At 32.4% G+C, this 20963-nt stretch overlaps 1 protein-coding gene across 4 annotated transcripts in view; it reads right to left on the reverse strand.

Annotated features, from left to right (window-relative positions):
- The window catches only part of RAP1GDS1 (Rap1 GTPase-GDP dissociation stimulator 1), a 152701-nt gene that overhangs the window by 71075 nt on the left and 60663 nt on the right, over nucleotides 1-20963 (reverse strand). The gene's annotated exons all lie outside the window — the stretch shown is intronic.

Below are 20963 nucleotides of genomic sequence, written 5' to 3' on the forward strand. Positions count from 1 at the left end.
TCCCAAAAGAGAAGTTAGACGGCTTACATCTTCGAAAAGACTGAGGAAGATAGTTGGGGAGGCAGCATGTTGCTGGATGTAAAACCAGCCCATAATGTGCCTTAGGAAATTCTACCTAAAATTAATTTTTTCAAAATACTAATTTATTCTTACAATTCAAAAGTCTCTAACTTTCATACTATTTCCACTTTTGTGGTTTAAGCCTTTTAAACCTTTTTCATATTTCTTCTCAGAAATTATCAGTTTTAAAAACCTATTTAAAAATATGCCTACATACATATTTGATATTAGTTTCCTTCCCACCCTCTAATTACTTGTATAGTAACAAAATCTTGGTTCCCTGTTTATCCATTTGATCAACCTACTTATTTCCCACTAGAAGTAATAATCCTTTGTGACGTCAGGAATGGTTACTGTGGTGATAATTATGATGCAGCCCCTCAGAAAATTATGACTTCACGAGAGAAATAAACAGCAGAAGCTGATCATAATAAGCGTTCTAAATTTTGTTAAAAACTAATGCTCAAAAACACAAGTGTGTGTGTGTACAGACACTATTGAATAAATCATCCTTCACGTTTTCAAAGGTTTATTAGCAAATCAAAAGAGCTCACCTTTAACATCATAAGCTGTCATAGGTTGTGCACTGCCTCTCTCTATTTTCTATAAAAGCATCCTGCATGTAACACTCTCAGTGTTAATTAACAGTGTTGGCTGTGCATAGGCTGCACACATACAACATGCACTACAGCAAGCGCTAGAGTGTTCGGCATAATTAAAGATTGCTTTTTAAGGTTACCGATGGCCAATATGAAAGCTAAGGCACTTAGAAGATAGATACAAATGACTTTTACAGTATATGTACTTGAGATAATACTTTGATAAGTGAAATAAGGTAACTTATAATAAACTACATTTCTGTTTTCTTATACTTCAACTCAGGTTTTGTTCAAAGAAACTTTGATTAAATATCACCATTCTGAATTAAAACTTGGGAAACCTGAATTCTAATTCAATCTTCCCTCATTAAACACTAAAAATGGCGTATTGAAATATCTTTGCCATTCAATTCAGCAAAGACAATAGTGCATTCTTAATATCAATTGAGAATCAATTTCTGAAGATTCATCTCTGAAAAGTTCTTTGGTATCTTTCCTCCCCCCAATTTTTAGGGTATCCATGAGTCCTAGGGTATCCATATTAAAACCAATATACACAATAGCTGTCCGAAATGCAACAGAAAGAAATCAACAGACAAAAATCTATTTCATGTATAATGGGGAAGCTTTGGAGAGAGAAAGAACAATAATGCAGTTTTCATATCCATAACAAAATTCACAGATTCCCACACCCATTTACCAAAATCCATTCTGAAAGTAAGAAATGTCTAAAACCCCTAGAGATGTGCTTTAAAGAACAATATTTAGAAACACTATAAAGAATGAACAGATTACACAATCTTTTGACCTTGTAAAACTATAGGTCTTATAAGCATGAACAAGTCCTAAAGTTGTGCTGCACAATCTTTTCACAGGTCCCTGTCACATTGCCCATGACGACCCACCCAAATATTTTCGACTTATTCTATAAGTTCTACCCTCCCCCAACCTCTGCATTGTTTTTTTAGTGTTTTATTTATTTATTTTTAAAGACAGGGCAAGGAGGGAGAAAGAGAGGGAGGGAAACAACAATGTGCAATCAGCAAATGTGTCATCAGATGCCTCTCACACGCCCCCAACTGGGGACCTGGCCAGCAACACCGGCACGTGGTCCAGACCAGGAATCAAACTGACACTGATTACATCGAGCCACACCAGCCAAGCAACCTCTGCCTTCTTAATGGTAAGCATGATTTCTGCTTCAGAGAGAAAGAGAAGACATTTACAGAAGATAAAATCTTCCTCACTTTTTCACCCTCTCCACTATTAAATGCAGGTTTATATATATCATTTTCTAATCACTTCCAGTATCTCATATTGTAATTTAAGTTCAGTTCTAGCTAATTAAAGGTAAAAAAAAGAAAGAGAGAATATTTATTTCAACAGAAGGTAAGGCTTTTCTCTTCAAGTAAAGGAAGCTATAAATATGTCATAAGCTAAGGTCTCTAAAAACCTGAATGGAAAGAACATTTAATGATGAAATCCCAGGACTAGTCTTGGTTGTTGGGAGCGGGAATTACAATTTGTTAGCTAAAATTTGAAATGTTAACTTCAGAAATTTGAGAAGGTATAAGTTTTTTAATATTAGAAAAAAATGTAATATTATTGAAGTAATGACATAAAATAACTATAAAGCCTCAAAGTTTGGGGTTTTGTTAGGTTTGACCATAAGAAAGAATCTTAACCTCTGCTGATGTCGGTTTCCTCATCTAGAAAAGGGAAGAGAAGCAGACAACTGCTGAATACCCTTTTAGATCTGACACTCTTATTCATTTCTGTTTCTATTGTGTCCTTCTTATACACACAAAAAGGAATATGCTGTGTGTGATTTTTCTTTTTAAAACATTATAATAAACCCTTGAATTTTTCTGCTTTAGCTTTCCGATCATTAATCATTATAAATCAGGCACTTATTTTTCTTTTTCCAACTGTTACTACAGACTATAAAGACTAATGGAAAATAAGTCAGAAATTCTTTTTTTAATGTTAATATTAAGGATTTTACTTATTTATTTATATAGAGAGGGGAGGGAGGGAGAGAGGGAGAGAAACATTGACTGGCTGACTCTTATATGCCCCCAATCAGGGTTATGGCCCACAACCCAGATATGTTCCCTGACTGAGAATCAAACTGGCGACCTCTCAGATCAAAGGCCCACGCTCTATCCACTGAGCCACACCAGCCAGGGCCAGATCAGCTTAGCTTATAAATTCTTTTTATAAGCTAAGCTGTGAGGCTGAGTCATACTTTCCTGTTGAGTTCTGAAAAATTATACTATCTAAAAGTAGTAGTTATTGATGTGTTTCTTCTGAGTGAAGAGAAAGGTATTTTAGAATAGGTGCTTAAAGTCAAAACAATTATAACTTAAGTCCTTACTGGTATTAGTTTGCAAAAAGTGATAGTATTACAAAGGTACCATGATAAAATGTATTTTAATCAAGCTCCTTAAGGCTTTTCCTTTAGACTCTGCCACTTTTAACCTCTAAGAACATGACATATTCTGGGCAAGAAGTTCAAAACATAAACTAGATCCATTTTAAATGTGGGGTTACAAATGCTACTGAGTCTTTTTGTCCATCAAACTACAACTGAGACTAGAATCCTAGATTTCAAACTTCATTAGTTTAAAATCATTAGTTTTCAGTGTATGTTGGCCGCATGTGTTAGAATTTCGCATGTGTTAGAATTTCACATGTCTTAGAAAGATAAATAAAAAATATTACTGAAAATCCCCAAACTATCCCATTACAGAAAAACTGATCAAATTACTTAATTTTACCAGAATACTACATAAATAATGCTCCAAATAAGCAGCAAACAGGGTGGAGTTTGCAAATGTTTTCATTAAAATGTGATTTTTACAAATGTTCATTGCTATATTTAAATTTACACGAATTGGAAAATACCAAAATTTTTCCTAAGAAGTTAAAGTGCAAATTCATGATGTAGGTTTATTTATGTATATATTCTTAGCCTGTCTCTCAGAGTCAGTATTTAAATATCTTAATCTATTTGAAATATTATGCTTTTGAGACATAGACGTTATTCCTATTTATTACAGGTCAAATTTTGTCTCCTCATCCTCCCAAATCTATGTTAAAGTCCTAACCCCTAATACCTCAGAATGTGATCTTATTTGGAAGTAGGGTCATTGTAGATGTGATCATAGTGATGTGCCACATAATTACGTTTTTGTTACAACCACATATATAACAATGGTCCCAGAAGATTATAATGGAGCTGAGCAATTCCTACCATCAAGGGATGTTGTAACATCACAGTGCAACACATTACTCATATGTATGTGATGATACATGTGTAAACAAACCTGATGTGTGTTAATCATATAAAAGTATAGCAGATACAATTATAGTAGTATGCTACATCATCCAGGTTTGTGCATTCACTTCTATGATGCTAGCATGACAAAGATCATATAACAATGCAATTCCCAGAATGTATTCCCATAGTTAAGATGAGGTCATAATGGAGTTGGGTAAGTCCTTACACCAACAGGACTGGTATCCTTACAAGAAGAGAGATGCAGAAAAAATGCTAGCTAAAGATGTAAAAACACAAAGGGGAGAATACAGTCATGTAAAGACAGAGGCAGAGATTAGAGTTGGCTACCACAAGCCAAGGATCTCCTGACACCAGAAACCAGAAAGAAGCAAAAAGGGCTTCCTTGTCCATAGGAGGGAGCATGGCCCTACAGTCACCCTGATTATGGACTTACAGCATCCACAACAGTAAAACAATAAGTTTCTGTTTTAAGCCACACAGTCTGTGGTACACTGTTATAGAATCCCTAAGAAACTAATACACTCCTTACATAAACAGTGTGAAATACTGGAGCTTTGTATTTGCAAAAATAAAAATCAGTATTTGGCATGTAAGTAAGCCTTTCCTGTATATTCAGGTTTTATATATGTCACAGAAATTATGGACTTCACTAACAATAATATCTCAAGGATATTATTAAATATCTCAAGGATAATAAGACTTCAATTATTTAATCAATATTTAATTATTTAATCAATCAATATAAGACTTTAATTAATCATACGTAGCAAAATGTGAAAAGGGCAAAGCCATTGGAAAATCAGTTTCTTTTCTCATCACTTAGTCTAGTATCTTTAATTTTTCTCTGCTTCCCATTAAAATGTTTAGAAATGGTTTTCTGGTACACAGACTAATAGTAATAGTGATCGATTGTTTGCACGGCAGCTGTCAACAGTTATCTACTGCTGGGAAAGGAGCAAGAGTATGGAGAGAATCCACTTGTACTACAGGTATGTATGGATGGCTACCTGTAGCACATCCGTGTGCTGAAGAGAAAGCAGGAAGACTAAAAAAAAAGTCCATCAGCACCTCTTATTGTAAGCATATAAGACATGAACAGCCCAATATGAAAGATTAGGAANAGAATGCTAGCTAAAGATGTAAAAACACAAAGGGGAGAATACAGTCATGTAAAGACAGGCAGAGATTAGAGTTGGCTACCACAAGCCAAGGATCTCCTGACACCAGAAACTAGAAAGAAGCAAAAAGGGCTTCCTTGTCCATAGGAGGGAGCATGGCCCTACAGTCACCCTGATTATGGACTTACAGCATCCACAACAGTAAAACAATAAGTTTCTGTTTTAAGCCACACAGTCTGTGGTACACTGTTATAGAATCCCTAAGAAACTAATACACTTCTTACATAAACAGTGTGAAATGCTGGAGCTTTGTATTTGCAAAAATAAAAATCAGTATTTGGCATGTAAGTAAGCCTTTCCTGTAATATTCAGGTTTTATACATGTCACAGAAATTATGGACTTCACTAATAATATCTCAAGGATATTATTAAATATCTCAAGGATAATAAGACTTCAATTATTTAATCAATATTTAATTATTTAATCAATCAATATAAGACTTTAATTAATCATACGTAGCAAAATGTGAAAAGGGCAAAGCCATTGGAAAATCAGTTTCTTTTCTCATCACTTAGTCTAGTATCTTTAATTTTTCTCTGCTTCCCATTAAAATGTTTAGAAATGGTTTTCTGGTACACAGACTAATAGTAATAGTGATCGATTGTTTGCACGGCAGCTGTCAACAGTTATCTACTGCTGGGAAAGGAGCAAGAGTATGGAGAGAATCCACTTGTACTACAGGTATGTATGGATGGCTACCTGTAGCACATCCGTGTGCTGAAGAGAAAGCAGGAAGACTAAAAAAAAAGTCCATCAGCACCTCTTATTGTAAGCATAAGACATGAACAGCCCAATATGAAAGATTAGGAAGACTTACTGCATTGAAACAAAGTTAGCAATGGCTAATGTAAACCCAACTCAACTTCTGACTAGGTTGATTGGACCTCCACTCCATACTACAATATCTCCTGTTTTTGTCCACACAATGTTCAGCATTCAATAGAAAAAAATTAATAGGTGCATTTTTAAAAGAGAGGAAAAAATAACTCACTGTCAAAAGATAAATCATTCATTAGAATGATACTCATAAGCAACTTACATGTAACAACTATCAGACTGGAACTTTAAAATGATAAATACATTAAATGATCCAAGTAAAAGGTGAATAATATCCATGAATAGATGTTGGGAATTATGCAGAGGAATAAAAACTATAAATAATTAAATGGAAATGCTAAAAATAAAAACACAATGCCAAAGAAGAAAAATTATGTCAAGAGGTTGAATAGTAAACTCAACAAAACCAAGGAAAGTCTCAGTGATCCTGTAGATCAACAAAAGCTATAAAAACTAAATGAAAAAATACAAAAGACTGAAGGGGAACCCAAAGCCCTTAACAGCTGAGAGAAAACAGTAAATGGCCTGACATAAGTGTAATTAGAATCACAGAAAAAAATGAAATAAAGAACAGGGCAAATGAAATATTTTAAAATAATGGCTGAGAATTTCCCCAAAATAATGACAGATAGCATGCCAGAAATCTATGATATTTAGAGAACCCTAGCTAAGAAAACAATACAAAAATACACAGCAAATAGCTAAGCTGCTAAAAAATAAGAAAAAGAATCTCAGGAAAAGAACCAGAGGAAAAAATAGAAATATTTATATTTGGAATAGCAAAAATAAGAATATGGCAGACTTCTTATCCAAAATCATGCAAGCCAGAAGACAATGGAAGAGTATCTTTGAAGTACAAAAAAGAAGGTGGGGGGAGGGACCCTGTATACCCAGTGAAAATATCTTTTAATAGTTAAGGTAAAGTAAAGAAATTTTCAAACAAACAAAAGCTCAGAGAATTCATTAACAGTAAATTTGTTATGCAAAAAAAATGTTTTAAAAAAGTCTTTCAGGTAGAATGTGTTTAACACTAGACAAAAATGTTGATCTATCCAAAGAAATAAGACAAAGATAATAAAAATAATAAAAAATGACAAGAATAAAGAATAAATAAAAATGAAAGTAATAAATACAATAAATAATAAATAATAAATAAACATAAAAATGAAAGTAAATATTAAACAGTTTTTTACATACTTTTAAAGATAACTGATGGCATAAAGTGAAAATAACAGTATGTTGCAGGATTTCTAATGTATGTAAAAACAAAATATATTACAACACAAAGGTACCTTATTTCATTGTACTTTGCATTTTTGCACTGTGCACATACTGCATTTCTCTCTCTCGCTCTCTTTTTTGTTAACAGTTTGAAGGTCTGTGCCAACACTGTGTAGATCAAGTCTTTTGGTACCATTTTTCAAATAGCTTTTGCTTACTTCATGTCTGTGTCACATTTTGATAATTCTTACAAAATTTTGACTTTTTCCTTTTTACTTTATTTCTTACAGTGATCTGTGATCAGTGACCTTTGAGGTTACTACTGTAATGAGTGTGTGTGTGGGGGGGTGAATTTATTTAATAAATATTATATATGTTCTATTTGCAAGGTAATAATTCAGATAAATGAGTGAAATAAAACTACCCAATTTATTCAAAAGGCAGAAAAAGATGGGTAGAGAAACAAAGAATAATTTGGACAATCAGAAAATAACTAGTAAGATAGTACATGACTGGGGAATGAAGGTAAGGGAGAAATGAAGAGTGATTCCTAGACTGAGACTTGAGCAGCTGGATAGAGGATGGAGCAGTTTACTGATCTAGGGAAGAGCAGGTTGTTTTGTTATGTTTTTCTGAGTTTTGTTGTGGTTGCTTGTTTTGTTTTCCTGGGGGGCAGTAATAATTTTGAGATATGCAAGAGGAAATTGCTGGTGGATAATTTCTGTATCTTTATGTTAATACATTTTGGTCATAAACACTCAGAAAGCTTGTTATCTTTCATATTTAGCAAAATGTTCAGATGTATTATGTAGATTCAAGGAACTTTGAGAAATTAGAAAGATTAAAAGAATAAGCCCACCCAGAAGTTGTCAAGTTTTTTAAATACAAGGGACTTTTAGAAATATTCTAATCTACCCCTTCCAATTTTATAGATAAGGAAATAGGCCTCAGAGTTCAAGTGACTTTTAAGGATCAACAACTGAATTGGTGACAGTGTTGAACTGAAATCTATGTCTCTGGTCCACTCTAAGTATTGTTTGAAGAAGTTAGCCTTTCATAAGTATATACTTTATTAAATACATTTATGCTTCAGTATTAATAGTTTAGCTCTTAGAGTTCTGGATACAGGAATATGTCCTAAGAATTTTACTGAAAGCTCATCCTAAACCAACATTTTATTTAATCTGTTATAAATCACAAAAATAAACTTCACCTAATTGAGAGAAGATGGAGCAGAACCAAGTGATGAGAGAAAACCTTTTTATATTTCCAAATTCGAAAATTTTATGTAAAAAAGTATATGTGTGTATAAGCATGCTTTACCATGTTTGATTCTTTATTCTTGTCATTTTTTCTAAATTAAGAGGAATATATGAAATACTTCCTTAACCTTTTTGTTCATTGGAAAATTAAGGTCATTTTGATTTTATCAGAATTCTTAGTAAAACTAAGCAAATCCATATGAAAATCTGAGTTTTAATGTTCTCAGTAAACCACCTAAACAAGCATAGGTATACCCATCAATTTTCAGACATATCTACTGCTTTGTACTATTTCCTCTGCATAAAAAGTACAATAAAATTAAAATGGTACTGTTCTTACTATTGCCTTTAATAAATTCTTTTTCTAAGGATGAAGAGTAATAGGAAGTTATACGCGTCCTATATAAATTTTTCTGATTTCCTGACATAATAAAGTGAGCTTTTCTTTTAGTAGGTCTCTAATATAAATTTCTTTCTCATACTGGACTTTAAATAAATTGGGTTTAAAGTAGCAAAACCATAGTGATGTGACAAATAAGTAGCAAAAACATTTCCTCAGTGACCTGAAAATCCATCTTAAATAAGCAACGAAAAGCTAAAATAACAGAATAGGTTTTTCTCCTTTGGACAACCTGTGACTTGAGTGAACACCAGATGATTTTTTTACTTCCTCTCCCACATAATGTAGTATGAGTCAGTTAATAAGCATTTAATATACGTTATTTTTAACACCTAAACTTTGTTAGATCAATAATATGTAGTGCTTTATAGTAAAAGAAAGAAATGAAGATATGCCACATAATTTTTGTTCATATTAGTATGTTTTTCAGGAAGCCTGAATTATGGAACTGAATTAAAATCAGACAGTTTTTTAAAAAGTAATTTGATGAAGCAACCCAATTAAAAAATGGGCAGAGGACTTGAACAGGCATTTCTCCAAGGAGGACATACAGAGGATCCAGAGACACATGAAAAGATGCTCGATATCGCTAGCTATCAGAGAGATGCAAATTAAAACCACAGTGAGATACCTCTTAACACCAGTCAGAATGGCTATCATAAACAAAGGGTAGAAGCTCCTTCTTCCTTTTTGCAGCATAGAATTCCATTGTGTAAGTGTACCATAGCTTTTTGGTTCAATCATTTACCTTCTACCGTGCTCTGCTGCTGGCTCCGCCCCTCTTACTGTCCCCATAGAACAATTAGTTGTAGTCGGACTTCCGTATAATTCAATTTTCTGTTTTTTGGCTGTGTCTTTGTTCTCCAAACCTTTGTTGTATTCAAACTTGGTTGTGGGAGAAGGCACAGTGTTTCCACCTATGCCTCAATCTTGGCGGAAGTCCTCATACCTTATTTCTTTTAGCCCTGATTTTTTTTTTTCATTTTGTGATTTGGCTGATTATTTATTGCGAAATTAATTAGAAAAGTTATACATTAAAATCAGCTTCATAAACTGGGGCTGGCGTTTTTCTATAGTGGCTATATTCACAATAGCCCCAAACCAGAAATATCCCAAATGCCTACAAATATGAATGGATTTAAAGTAAAAATAGTTAAAAAAAAAAAAAAAAGCCCTGGATGGTGTAGCTCAGTGGATTGAGCGCGGGCCTGTGAACCAGATGATCGTGGTTCAATTTCCAGTCAGGGTACATGCCTGGGTTGCAGGCCAGTTCCCGGCAGGGGCCAGTTCCCGGCAGGGGATGCACGAGAAGCAACTATACATTGATGTTTCTCTTCCTCTCTCCTTCCCTTCCCCTCTAAAAATAAATAAATATTTTTTTAAAAAAGTAAAAATAGTGATGTAACCCATACAATGAATACTACTCAGTAATAAAGAAGAATAAATTATTTAACATACCTGACAATATGAGTGAATCTCAAAATCATTAGGCTGATTTAAAGAAGCTAGACAAAAAAGAATACATACTGTATGGATCCAGATACATATATATGTCAAACTAATCTATAGTGACAGAAACAGTGGTTTGTCTGGGGCCAGAGGCAAGGGACAGAAGGGAACGTGAGCAGTGTTTGGCCTGCGATGAAATGGTTGGTGTCCTGATTGTGTTGGTGCTTTCTGGGGTACACAGGACTATTAAACTTGGTTACACACTTTTAAATTTACATAGTTTGGATTACATAAATTTTTTTCTCAAGAGTTATTAAGGGAGGGAATCCACCAAAATCTAAACAATACAGTACACCTTTTTTACATATAATAAATGCATATTTATTTTGGGAAATATCAGGAATATTTTTCTAAACCCTCTAGGTAAAATTATTTGTGTTTCCATTGTACTCTGAAAACTGAATTGTTTATTGCTTAAATATTTTCTTCATACTTTTCTCTCCTTAACTGTGCATTAGTTATCTACTTCTCAGACCTAGCTCAGTATGTGAAACATTGTAGGTGCTCACAAAAGTTTGATAAATAAAGGCAGGAGAATAAAGGCACCTCTAGAAACACATTATAGACTCTTCTGATGCCCTCTATCCTCACTGCCATTAACCCAATGCAAGTCAGCAGTATCTCTTGCCTGGGACTACTGCAAGCCTTTTACTTTCCACTCTTCTATTCTAAGCTCTTCTATTCTAAGGAGAATGAAGCTCTTAACTTCATTCTCCTCAAGCCACTTTCCATACAGCTCTGAGAGCGATGCTTTTAAAATGTGAATCGGATCCCTTTCAATGAATGGCTTCTCATTACTCTACGACAGCGATTTTCAACCTTTTCCATCTAATGGCACACATAATTACTAAAATTCTACAGCACACCCCAAAAATGTTTTTCTTGGCAATCTGACAAAAAAATAGATATAATTCTAATTCATTCACACCAGATAGCTATTGTTGTATCTAAGGAAAAAGAGGTCAGTGTCCCTGACTAAAAAGTCAGGCACTGCATGTTTTAAAAGTTCTTGCAGCACACTGGTCGAAAATCGCTGCTCTTGGATGATCCACATGGCTCTCTATGATCTAGGTCTGGTTTATTTCTTCCACTTTGTTGCACACCACTCTCCTTGTTCATGGCATCTCATATACCTTGGTATCTTTTCTGTTTTTTAACACACTAAATTCCTCATTGAGAATTTTGCAATTTCTACACTTCTATAAGGAATATTCTTCCCTTTCTGTTCAACTAGCTAAATTCTTCCCATTTTTAGTCCTCAGATCAAGTAACACCCTCAGAGAGAACTTTCTTCATCTTCAGATATGCTCCATTACATCACCTGTTTATTCCCTTGACATCAATGATCACAACCTGTAAATATCTTTTTAGTAGTGTTTACTTATTCGTCTTCTCCTATATAAGCCCCATAAGGATAGGGACTTCTTGCTCTTACTTTCTACTATTATCCCCATTACCTGGCACAGTATCCCCAATACAATGGCTCAATCAATATTTCTTGGTTAAAGTATTTTGTGTATATTTATCTAGTTATATATCTATCCATCTGAGAATATGAAAGCACAAAGAATTTCCTTACAATCAACACGAGAAAAGAAAAACATTCAAATCATATGACCCATGGTGTAGGTATTGAGACTTCCTATAGGCAAAAACATAAATGTTATCTCCAATGACATAAAAGTATGTTTCTAATTCTAACCTCACTTAGGAAATATTTTTTCCTGTGTCATATAGCAGGCCTATTAAAAAGAAGATTCCACAGGTCAAATCTTTGTTAGTTTATTGTTTTACTATGGTGGCAGGTCTCTTTTAACTTTGATTTAGAATCCTCAACATCATAAAACTGGATTTAAAATACATGTTCTGTGAATGATAAAAATTTATCCTCCAATATAGAAATTCTAGCATTTGAATCTATGATATAAAGTTTTCTTAATTACAATTATTACTGTATGTGAGTTATAGTTTCCAGGGGGTACAATTATTTTTGGTGTTAAAAAGAGGGTCTTCCTATTCAAAAGAGTTGGCAGCCTGCAAAAATGATATGTAATCAAGTTTCTGTTGTGTGTGCATAAAAAAAGTTGGTAGCCAATGACCTAAAGAGTAGTATCATATTTCTGTAAGTCAGATATTTTGGCTATTCTAATGTGTATTATATGAATTTTTTTTTGTATTCTTAACTATCCTGTCTTTTAATTTTGCCAAGTGTTATTTCATTTTTCTGAAACAAGGGAATGGCAAATAGACATACCTACTTGTTTTTCAAGATGAAGTCAAAAGATATTTATGAAATCTACTACAGAAAAAATTAAATTCTTACATTTCCCCCCAATAATTCTGCCAAAACAGTGGATTTTTATTACATACCTTATACATATTCAAATATGTTTGAAGCATTCAAATGAAAATTCTGAACCCATCAATATTTTTACTGAAACTCAAACTGCAACTTACTCATCATATCCAAGTGTAGGTAAAATGCATGAAGGACTAGGTATAGAAGTAGACACTGTAAATATTACATCAGTGAAATTATAATGATAAGCAATTTCAAAAAACCCACCATGACTTAAATACTCATATATCAAAAAGAAGCATGAAGTTGCAATTTTGTGGCACAGTATTATATTCAGGTGTAAATTCTCCCTTGATGCAAGAAAATTCCAAATGTATTTACATTGAGAATGAAGGATCAGGAAGAAAAGCACTAGTTCTACAGATGCAGTTTAACATGAGGCCACTGCACGGCAGTTGATGGACACAACTTAGGTGCACCTGCTGATAGTAGTATTAACTTCTGTAGTACAACAGATTCTTCACATCAGTAACCATTTGACAATTCCACTTTTTTCAAAAAGCCTTTACTTAATAATGGAACACCCATAAATTACTACACATGTGCTAAATATACCACTAAATTTATTCTACTTCTTATATATTTCTATTATCATTTTATTAGAAGATGGTGATTATATATACAAATTATAAAATGACTTACTAAGATCAATTATTTCCATAAAATGACCTTACCTTAAATGATTCCTGAGCATTCAGGCAACAACGAAAATAATTTATTGCTCAAACTTATTAATCTAATTGCTCAAGATCAAAATTATTTTTTCCAGTTATTTTAAATATAAAAGATGCTTCTGTATCAGCTATTTAATAGTTAAAATCATGCCAGATTGTGTGTATGGATGTGTGCACATACACAGTTTCGATTTAAAATTCAACTTGAAGCAGTAACAGCACACTTTTTTAAGAGTTACAAACATTTATTCCACTATTTCTGCTATTCGTATTATCCAATTTTTAATTTGGACTAATAGATTCCTTCCTCTTATCCGATATCTTCTTGGATTCTTACACACACACACACACACACACACACACACACACACACACACAAACACACTTCCTTTCTGTACTCTTAAATTTGTTCTGCAAGTTTCAAAAAAAAAAAGACCTCTTAACTGACTATTCTTCATTTAGTCACTGTCCAAAACTTTTTAAGTAGGTAAGTACATTAGAGTCATTTAGGGAGCTTTTTGCAGAATATACATGATAGGCTGGAATCTAACCTCAGAGATTCTGATTTAGTGGTTCTAGGTTGTGGCCAAGAAAATGTACTTCTAAAAAGTCCTCCAAGTGTTTCAGATACATACTACTAAGAATCACACTAATTGTTATGAATGTCTGCCTAGCTTATAATGTGTATCTCTTTCAAATTAATTTTTAATAGCGTCAATTTCCGCACTTAATTCTACTCCTCAAACACCTGCAATAACTCCCCATTGTGTAAAGCCCTTTCCAATACAAATTCCAGACATATCTATCCAAGATTTTATCTACCTTTTACAATGCTTTTCTGTGCTCCTGAAAAATCTTTTAACCTTTCTCTACAGGTCCAAATTCTATGCAGATTAAATGTTTTCTTCTCCATAAATATCACTGGATGAGCTCAAACACAAATGAGCTCCCTCCAAAAACTTACTGTGCATTCTCTTATAGCATTCATCACACGGTGTATTATTTTTAATGTGCTGATATACATGCCTCATTACCTTCAATTCACAGTAACTTTCTTATGCAATTTTATTACATATATAAAATAACCATTATATATGTGGTATTTTAAAATATTAATTTTCATGCAAATAAAAGATTAGCATATTTTTCAGTCCCAGAAAATACTATTTGAAAACATTATACAACACAAAAATTGAGCAGGTATAATGAATGCAAAACGAACTGTATTTGGTTTTACCATAAACTAGGAAATATATTCAAGTCAAAAACTCTTTAAGTTTTTAAGCTGTACGTTTGAAGCAAGTTCTACTACCAAAACAATAGATTTGAATTATATTGCCCAAACAGCACTACCTTTACTAAAGTAATCAGTATTATTTCTTGGATTCTGTTGAAGATTAGTACAAGAACATTCATATGGAGAATATCTGGGTAATTTTTCCAGAGCTATTACTGAAGACACTGTCTTTAATGCCAGCTTTTGTATATTTCTTTGCATATTTTAAGAAGGATGCACTCAGAATCATCTAAAGAGGTAGTGATATCCTTATGACAAATCTATTCTATCATTTGTCTCAACAGGTCTTTTTAGGTCAACTGAAGAACTAAAATATTTCTACTTAGTACAAAGTGAAAATTACATAGCACATCAACTTTATTTTCTTAACCTTGCCTGCCTAGAAGCACAAATTAAATTACTGCTCAATATAACAACTATATTATCCCTGACTTGTACTAGTTTTATCTTTGCCTCTCCTTATATAGCTTCTGGTCTTTATATATTTATTTTAAATAGCTTATAAAGTTAGTAATGTATGTAATGTAATGTATGCATTACATGATTGTCATAACATACTTTTTCGAAGTAATAATGTTATGGACTGAATGTATCCCTCCCAAATTCATATGTTTATATCCTAACTCCTATTGTGATGGTATCAGGAGGTTATTAGATCGTGCAGGTAGAACCTTCATGAAAAAGATTAATGCCTTTATAAGAAGAGAACGAAGAGGAGCCCGCTTCCTCTCTCTCTTTCTGCCATGTGAGGAAGCAATGAAAAGGCAAACCAGAAAGAGTGCCCCTACCAGATTATGTAATCTGCTGGTGCCTTTTGATCTTGGTTGGATTTCCCAGCCTCTAGAACTGTGAGAAATAAATGGTGGTTTAAGAAACCAAACTGACCAGGACAAATGATCATATATAAATGCTATGTATTTCTTTTCCATAGCAATTTATAATTATATTGTGCATCTATAGATAAACCTTGTTTATTTAAACCACACAAGTTCACTCTGCCACTAAGGAAACTAAAATTGAGAAAGATTAAATGACAATTTAGTAAATGGCAGAACTAAAAATCCTATCAATCTGCAATATTTCCAGGATACACATTAAAATTCCATTATTTATATTAATTTTAAAATGAACTATATTTCTTCAATAAACAATGTACTTATTTGCTTACTTTTCAAAAAATGGCTCCAAGTACTACTCTCATTGTTTATTTTTATTCTGATTTACTGTGTACTCTATAATTGTTCACAAGTTGTGTTTCTTTGTACATTTTATTTTCCTTACCATATTCAAAACTTTTCTTGGCATGAACCTTTTTTTACAGTTCATGATAGTGTTACACAATAACATCTATTCCCAACTATGTACAATATATTGGACATCTCTACTATGGAATATTTTCATAGAATAATAGCAATAATTACTGTCTCTAAAATCACAGTTTCATGTAGCTATTTATTCTTATATACACATGCATTTTGATAATAAACCCATTCATAAAATTCAACAGATAAGACAACTGTAACTGAACACCAATAAAGTCATAAAAAATAAATAAAATGCAATGGATAAACTGGTAAGAGTTGAAGAATCTTATTTTTACACTTATTGGCTGGTAATTCTAAAATTGAATACTAGTAAAAAGTAGGGCAAATATACAGACCTGCAAAACCCTTTTATATAATTAATAAAATGCTTAACCTATTTTATATCACTGATATATTTATTTTAAATGCCAGACATAAATAATTCCTTGTGGACTGTAACTGCTATAAATATATTTTGATTACTTCAGCAATTTCAAAGCTTGTCTGTATTATATTAATTCATATTTAACAAACCAAATTACATTTCAATATATTATAGTATCATTGCTAATTCTTTTTCAGCATTTATAGTCAGACAGTGAATTCTTTCTTCATGCATTCCATAAAAATAATAATTACAATCACTAATACACAAATAAGTCCATGCATATATTTGGGCATCCTTTCCACTTACATTTGAAGTCAATGAAATAAACAATACTTAATTCACTTAATAAACATTGGGTATGGCAAGCCTTAATGTCATATCATTTTGAATGATATGATATTCAGCAGTGAGCAAGAATCTAAGTTTCTTTGTATCATGTATGATAGCATTTCATATAAACTTCTTATGTATATATCTTTCCAATAATAAAACTAATTATATAATAGCATTAATTTTAGTTCTATAAAGATGCATATTTATTTAACATGATTAATTTGAATTGTACATTATAATTTCTGATGTAGAAAAAGGCACATATTTAATTTCACATAATTATTTATGTCTAGCTTCTACTACAGAAATTTTAACCAGTACTTCCCATATCAATTGTTTCCTAATCTCAAGCAGTAACACTTGCATATAATAAATTCCAACCATCAATTTATCCCTATGAATTATAAATAGTGGGTACAAATTTGATATGAAGCTCTTCAATATTATAAGGACATTTACGTATATCAGCAATTTTAAATGCACACAGCTTTGAAGACAAAGCTGATCACTGAAAGGAATTACACAGTTGCACAAAAGATGGCTATATGAGAAGAAAAAAAATTCATTTTTATCACTTTTGAAAGAAATGTGTAATGAAGAGGCCAAAGATATTTACCTATGAAATTTAATACTTCTCTTTATTTAAAATCATGTTCCCTAGAAAATCCATCAGTTTGCTGATTCCTTTCTAAATTGAAATATAATTTTTTTCTTCTTTGATCTAAAACATATCAAACTTCTCATAAGTCATTTTGCCAAAACTAGAGAGCAAAATAGTTCTAAAATGTGGCTTATGTCAGAAATCTGAGCACTTCTAAAGAAAAATCTATAACTGAAGCACCTTGAAGGCTCTCTGGAAAAACAAAAAAAGGCGAGGTATTTTAAATGTTCCTACTCAGTGATTCTTTCATATCACTATACAAGAGAGAGACTGGAACTCAATAAATTCATCGGCAACAAAGCCTCGCTCTGTCCTACTTGGCAGCTCTATCAGTGTGTTACCTGATGTTAAGATTATATAAGAACATTTCCTTCCATTAGGAAGAGCTCCTAAAATGGGCACTATAAAGCTAGTAAAATTGAAATCTGACCTACTTTTTTCAAAAGATTACCATGGATTTAACTGAAATACGCTAGCAAACACTTTACTTTTTAAGTGTCAAAATGAAAATCTGTAAAAAAGGCACATACTGCTCAGATATTTAACTCTAATAATGAATTCATTGTTATTTTATATGTACATTGGCTTTACTATCTATTGTAAACCTAGTATTACTCTGAATAAACTTACATTAAAAATTATTCATTTGGAGAACATTTATAAAATGTTAAGTAAACTGATTATTCCAATGAATAAGTTTAATAAAACACAAATGTGAACTGGAAAACATGTTATTTGTAAGAAAAAGATTTCTTGTTTTACAAAGTTGTCAGGTATAGTTTTCTATCATCCTTTTAAGAATGAAGCATTACATTCTCAAGAGGAAAGAATGTTAATTAATTAATTAAAATAGAAGCCATTCAATACTTTTTAAAAAGAGAAATCTAATTTATGGGTTCTTTCAAACTCCCAATTGTCATAAAATAAGAAATGTATTTCAAGTACATTCACAAATCAACTACACAGCATCACATGTATAGACTTTTATATTATTATTGTAGTTCAAATATAGGTACGTGTATATTATTGTTGTACTTAATATTATTATTGTAGTTCAAATACAGGTGCTGTACTTTTCCTACAATTATTTGGAGAAATCACTAAGATGTTCACAGAGTTTAAAAGGGTAAGAAAGCATACAGTCCTATTGAAATTATATGTATAAGCAGGACAAATGAACAAATTTCATCGCATGAGTTACAGTAACAAATCACTTCTTATACTAATTCATTTTTAAGACTACTAACCTCATTTTTCTTAAACAAGGATTCAAACTATAAAAAATAGCTCATATTCACTATGCTTAATTTTCCACTTAGCTATAATTTCCATTGAATTAAATGAGAATGAAGTGGTTATAAATATTTATGGATAAATGAAATAAAAAAATTAACTTCATAGCCTAAGAATTTTATACTACATACTTTGTAAGAACAGAGTAAATGGATAAACACTAAAATATTGGACTGTACTGTCAAAATAATAATAATAATATTATAAATATTATAAAAATAATAATCGTCAAAATAATAATCATATTAACCAGACATTTATTACCTTAACTTCAAAGGTCTTTATAAAGTACACAGAAAATAAAATTATTCTGTGCCAATAAAAACCAGAGCAAGATGAAATAATAAATAACTATGGGTGCTTCTTCTATTTTACCAGTATTAAGTGAAACTCAAAGCCAAAGTACGCAAAACAGATATTTCCTATATTCAAGCAATGCATAATTCAAGAATAACTAAACTGAACAAAACTGAAAAATACTTTCAACAGCCTTAAATTCTAGTAATAAGCCCTGGCTGGTGTAGCTCAGTGGATTGAGCGCGGGCCTGTAAACCAGACAATCATGGTTCGATTCCCAGTCAGGGAACATTCCTGGGTTGCAGGCTAGTTCCTGGGAGGGACCAGTTTCCAGCAGGGGATGCACAAGAAGCAACCATACACTGATGTTTCTCTTCCTCTCTCCTTCCCTTCCCCTCTAAAGATAAATAAATAAAATAAAAAAAATTCTAGTAATAAACATGGAAGGATAGGAATAAAAACAGTAATGATCAATGCTGTCCAGGTACGTGCCATCAATCTTTGATGGTTACTCTGCAGGAGTCCTTAAAATATACTGTTAAATTTAATCATATGAAATATATATAAGTGGTTCATTCTTCAACACTAATACTATTAAGATATGCTGTTTAATAAAAAATCATAAATATGAAAATGCAAAGTTATAAACATAAAGCACTAGGTTTTTATAAATAAAGTTTATACTCTAGGATAAAAATAACTGGAATGAACAAACAGATAGGTAAATTTATAAGCAGTAATGGAGACTGGAAACTGTAAGTTAAAATTGTCCTCAGATATAATACTTTTTTTTTTTTAAGATTTTATTTATTTATTTATTTATTTATTTATTTATTTATTTTTAGAGGGGAAGGAGAGAGGGAGAGAAACATCAATGTATGGTTGCCTTTTTGTGCATCCCCTGCTGGTAGTTAGCCTGCAAGGAACCGGTTTGCAACCCAGGCATGTGCCCTGACTGGGAATCGAACCGCGATTGTCTGGTTCGCAGGCCCGCGCTCAATCCACTGAGCTACGCCAGCCAGGGCCAGATATAATACTTAATGTTCCAAAAAAGAAAGGAGAATAAATGAGGCTAGCCTTACCACCACTGCTACAGACAAGTTATAACTGAGAGCTATAGTTTCAATCTCCTTCCTTCCTTCCTTCCTTCCTTTCATCATAAATAAATATGTTTAAATATGTTTATGACCTTATGTAATATCTGGCTTATATACACAAATCACTACTGGAAGCATTGTCTATTATAAAAGGGCTTTGTCTTCTGTGTTTATAACAAAACATAACTCACTGAAAAGGTGAATTATAAACTCAAGAGGGAAAATAAGCAATAAAAGTTATCCCAGTGCCCTGGCTGGTGTAGCTCAGTTGATTGAGCGCGGGCCTGCGAACCACACGATCGCGGTTCGATTCCCAGTCAGGGCACATGCCTGGGTTGCAGGCCAGTTCCCAGCAGGGGACTTATGAGAGGCAACCATACATTGATATTTCTCTCCTTCCCTTCCCCTCTAAATATAAATAAATAAAATCTTAAAAAAAAAAGTTATCCCAGTTATATAAATATATGTTTTTGGCTCAAAAATTGAAATCTAAGGAAAATCAGGATAAGCCTAATTAAATTAAATATACTCAAGATTTTTCAGTACATATGTGGGAAGGAAAAGCAGAAAACATAAAATTTTTGCAATATACCATATTCTGCCTAATAGAACAGTGTGTTATAGAAAGTGATGAGGATGACAGTGACATTATAACAAATAGGAATGAAGTCAATGCAAATGTAAGAGGCCAATCTAGCTTTTGAGAAGATTATGAATTTTATGAATGGTTTTACTCAATTGTAAAAAATTAAAAATGTATTTGGAGACTTTGAAATTTTAAAAAACTATTTATAAGCATTTGCATTCAGAGATGATACTTTAATAAAACCTTATTGAAAAGATGTATATATTTAATTTAAAGCCCAATTTCTTAGGAATTGACTTACTT

This window comes from Sturnira hondurensis, unplaced genomic scaffold (genome assembly GCF_014824575.4).
Source record: "Sturnira hondurensis isolate 20B ecotype Veracruz unplaced genomic scaffold, ASM1482457v3 Scaffold0025168, whole genome shotgun sequence".
Lineage (NCBI taxonomy): Eukaryota > Metazoa > Chordata > Mammalia > Chiroptera > Phyllostomidae > Sturnira > Sturnira hondurensis.